The sequence below is a fragment of the Anopheles stephensi genome, unplaced genomic scaffold, assembly GCF_013141755.1.
Source record: "Anopheles stephensi strain Indian unplaced genomic scaffold, UCI_ANSTEP_V1.0 ucontig225, whole genome shotgun sequence".
Classification (NCBI taxonomy): domain Eukaryota; kingdom Metazoa; phylum Arthropoda; class Insecta; order Diptera; family Culicidae; genus Anopheles; species Anopheles stephensi.
Window position 1 is genome coordinate 30001 of NW_023405153.1, and position 4655 is coordinate 34655.

Sequence of the window (4655 nt, forward strand, 5' to 3'; positions counted from 1 at the left end):
ACAATGATGCGACGGGAGAAGCGGTGATAAATCACCCCTGTCGTGCTAACCTCACTCACCCACACGGCGTGAGCACGTCTCGCGACTGCAACTGGATGCGAGGAAAGATACGAGCGCGTTGGGCCGCAAGTGTTACTCGACCCGAGCCAACCGGTGGAAGTCCCCGTGCAATTGGTGATAACCTTATATGCTGTGGTGGATACATCCGTTGGTTGATACTAGAGGTCGAACCGTGCGACTTGACGCGCGCTCGCTCTTCACCCATGCTCACATGTGTGTGTGTGTGTTTAGGTTTGTGTACCATACCTCGTATGTCTCTCTGTGTTAGCACTCTCACTTTCAGCGCCCACGGTCCCGACAAGGATGCGGATCCGAGCACGCCATGCTGCGACAGCCTACCCCCCTATGATGGGGTCAGGACGGTCAGTTTGGTTAGAGTGTTGAGATAACTTGGTAGGCACTCAAGGATGTGTGCATCGGTCGGGTTGAGTCGTCCGATGCGCCATATGCGTTCAACGTGTCGATGTTCATGTGTCCTGCAGTTCACATTCTGACGCGCATTTAGCTGCGGTCTTCATCGATCCATGAGCCGAGTGATCCCCTGCCTAGGGTTTAACGTACACACCGAACTAGTTGATGAATGGAACCGAAGTCCATCCATCCATTATACACATACCAACACACAACTCTGCTTCCCTAGTACCACACTGCAGGCGCCCACGGCCCCGACGGTTGCGGAGCCGAGCACGCCAAAGTGCGACTGTCGATCACCCCGTTGTGACACGACAATCAGTCAGTGTATAAGGTACCCGGTACTACCAAAGTGTGCATCTTTACTGACCTTCGCCGAGGCAGTGGTATGTGTATCCCTTTGAAAGAGTTGCTTTCGCTCAACTCTACCAAGTGTGCTACACCATCTTGTGGTTGTAGCGTGCGCGTCAGCATGTGATGCCGACGATGCGTTTGGCAACCTCACTCCCGGACTTGTTTGATCGGTAATGATCCTTCCGCAGGTTCACCTACGGAAACCTTGTTACGACTTTTACTTCCTCTAAATCATCAAGTTCGGTCAACTTCGGCCGTGCCAACTGCAGCTCACGAAGGAACCGCGGAAGGTATGCCTCCAGAGACCTCACTAAATAATCCATCGGTAGTAGCGACGGGCGGTGTGTACAAAGGGCAGGGACGTAATCAGCGCTAGCTAATGACTAGCACTTACTAGAAATTCCAGGTTCATGGGGACCGTTGCAGTCCCCAATCCCAACTAAATGAGCATTTGGGTGATTTCCCGTTCCTCTCGGAATGGGGGCGCCTATTGGCGAGAACACGCTGCTGCCCACATTGTAGCACGCGTGCAGCCCAGAACATCTAAGGGCATCACGGACCTGTTATCGCTCACTCTCACCTTGCTAAACACAAGTTGTCCCGCTAAGCAGGGCAAACTAGTGCGACGACCGCCCGCGAAGGCGCCGCCGCCCCGTAACGTCAGGTGCGCCCGGAGGCACACTGCTGACAGCGTTCTAGTTAGCTTGTTTGAGTCGCGTTCGTTATCGGAATTAACCAGACAAATCATTCCACGAACTAAGAACGGCCATGCACCACTACCCTTAAATTTGAGAAAGAGCTCTTAATCTGTCTTACCTCGATAAGTTCGGACCTGGTAAGTTTTCCCGTGTTGAGTCAAATTAAGCCGCAAGCTCCACTTCTTTTTTTTTTTAAATACAGTGTGTTTAGTTTTATTAATGGTAAACAAAGAAACATTAACATTAATAAACGCAAACACCGCACCAATACCGACAGCATTCCCTGCACGGGTGTGGCTGCCGGTGTTTTTGCACGTTGAGACCTACTATAATGTTAGGAGCCCGTGCTCCTCCTGATCAAACATGACTGTACAAACAAAAACATTTATTACTCATCACGACATATAAACACCTAACGCGCCTTTGCTACCAAGCCAATACTAAAAGAGACGCTTCACCAAGACAGTAAGTAAATACTAAAGCACACGCCTGCTCGAGTACGCTCTCGCTCTCGTCCACCAACGCAAGCGACCAAAGGCGTATGCTCCATCAAGCTAGCGTGTGGCTGTCTCGGCCTCCGTTATGGCGGCTTCTTCGTCGGCCGACAGCACTTCGCGATGGCGGTCGGCAACCGCATTGCGGGCATGACGTCTTTGACGTTCTCGTTCGCGCCGGTTTGCACGTCGGCGTTCAAGCTCCTCCTCCGCTGGCGGCTGCCTTCTCCGACGCAGTTGGCCCGAACGCACTGGCCGGATTGTACCGGCCCGCAATTGCCGCCGATACTCCTGCTGACGCTGGTTCCGCCTTAACCGTCGGCGAAGAATTTCTTCAGCTGATGGCGGAGCCAAGTTGCGAGCGGGTCTAGCCGGGCGTTGATTGTTGGCTGCTGCTGGTTGGTTGTTGTCTCCTCCATCGTCATCATCCATCAGCTGGCGCCTCTCCCGCTGCTCCCGACGACGTCTCCGCTGGTAAGCGTTGCGGCTGGCTCGACGGTCAGCTCGCCGTCTCACTTCCGCGTGTCGCAGTGCTTCCGTGTTAGCACCGGAAATGGCAGCATTCTCGGCCGATTGGTCATCCAGCCATCGCTGCTGTAGGAAGGTGCAAACTCGTTTTGCAGCCTGTTCCGCCTGCTGCCAGTTAGCTGGGCTTGCCAGCATCCAGCCTGCCAGCTCCTCCGGTGTTACTACTACGCCGTCGTCTTTCGTCAGGAGCTGCACCCTTATGTCCGCGAACCTCGGGCAGTGGAACATCACGTGTTCTGCTGACTCGATCACGGCTGAGTCGGTGCAGAACGGGCAAGTCGGGGCTGAGATGAACCCCATGACGTGCAGAAACTCCCGGAAGAAACCGTGTCCGGAGAGTATCTGACTCAGGTGGAATCCGATCTCTCCATGCTTCCGACCTACCCAACCGCTGATGTCTGGCAATACGCGATGTGCCCAGCGCTTGAACCTACTCGCGGTCGGATGACCGCACTCCTGATTCCAATCGCTCTGCCACTTCGCCATGGTTGCTGACCTTTCCAGCCTCTGTATGACGTCGCGGTCGATCAGCACCCCTTGCTGTAGTGCCTGTTGATGCCGCCTGTGACGCCGGGCAGCTTCCTCCACTTGCAAGCGCAGTGGTATCAGCCCAGCCAACACTACCGCTGTTCCGTAGCTGACTGTGCGAAAGGTACGCGCAACCCCCCTCGCAAGAGGCCGTTGTAGCTGCTCCAATCTCCTTCTGCACCACTGCAGCTCCACCGCTTCCGCCCAGATAGGTGCCGCGTACTTCACCACCGAGTCCGCAACTGCTGCTAGCAAGCGACGCTTCGCTACCCTCGGTCCAGCGTGGTTAGGCATCACGCTGGTGGCCAACTTCACCACACGGAGAGCCTTCGCGGTTGCCTTCTCGACGTGTGGTTTCCACGAGAGGTGGTCGTGAAGTATGACCCCGAGGTAGCGTATTGCTTGCTTTGAGCGGACTTCCACTCCGTCGATCCTTACGGGCACCTGTGGGTGGCCCCGACGCAAACTCGAGATGAGCACCACCTCGGTTTTTTCCGGGGCCAGCTGTAAACGGTGTTGCTGCATCCACGCAGAGATCATTGCTACGGCCTGCTCGGCCACTCCCGCTGCCTCCTCTGGTGTGCATCCCCTTGCCAGTACTGCCAGATCATCAGCGAAGCCGATGACCGATGCTCCGTCGGGCAGCTGCAGGCGTAACACTCCATCGTACAGGATGTTCCATAGCGTGGGGCCCAAGATGGACCCCTGCGGAACTCCTGCCGTTACCTGTCGTGTTACCGGACCGGTGTTCGTGTCGTACGTCAACACGCGGTCAGAGAAGTACTCCTGCAAGATGCTGCGCAATCTTGAGGGCACTCCTTTTTCCTGCAGCGCCTGTGAGATCGCCAGCCAGTCCGCGGAGTTGAATGCATTCCGGACGTCTAGCGCTACAACCAACAGACAGCGCTTGTCTCGCTGGTTTGTCCGTCCAAAGCTCATCGCGGATCTGGCAGCATCAATCACCAACTCCACCGCCTGAAGTGTGGATCGCCCGCATCGGAACCCGAACTGTTGCTCAGAAAGTAGCGGTCCTGATGGCACCTCGATGTGGTCGTTCAGACGATCCAGCAGAACTCGTTCAAACAGCTTCCCCGGAGTGTTGATCAGCATCACCGGCCTGACCGATGACGGTTCTCCGGGGGGTTTTCCTGGCTTGGGAATGAGAACCAGCTTGGCCGTCTTCCACTGGCGAGGAAAGTGGCCGTCGTCCAGCAGCCGCTGGAACAGTCGAACGTGCGTAGCTGGGTATGCCCGCACAGCAGCAGTCAGCGCGGCATTTGGCACGCCGTCCAAACCTGGCGCCTTCCTCGGATTCAGACCCGCAACGATATTGAGCAGCTCCTGTTCGGTAATGGGTCGAATCGGTACACCGTCTGGTTCGATGTCAGGCCAGTTGACAGGGGAGTGTTCCGGGAAGAGCACATCCACAATGTGCTGCAGGTTGGCCGGATCGCGTTCTGGTGCAACGCGACTCCCTCCGAGCCGTTGCAGCAACTCCCCCTGCCACCGGCCTGTCTCGTCCTCCTCGAGATGCTGGATGTATTCTGCGTACCGATCCCGCTTGCTTGTGCGTATCGCCGCT

General features: G+C 56.1%; 1 non-coding gene across 1 annotated transcript; it reads right to left on the reverse strand.

The window, feature by feature from the left end:
- Positions 1-455: 455 nt before the first annotated feature.
- Positions 456-613, reverse strand: LOC118516086. Its single transcript, XR_004907663.1, has one exon. It is a non-coding gene; the product is annotated as a 5.8S ribosomal RNA (ribosomal RNA).
- Between the last annotated feature and the right edge of the window lie 4042 nt (positions 614-4655).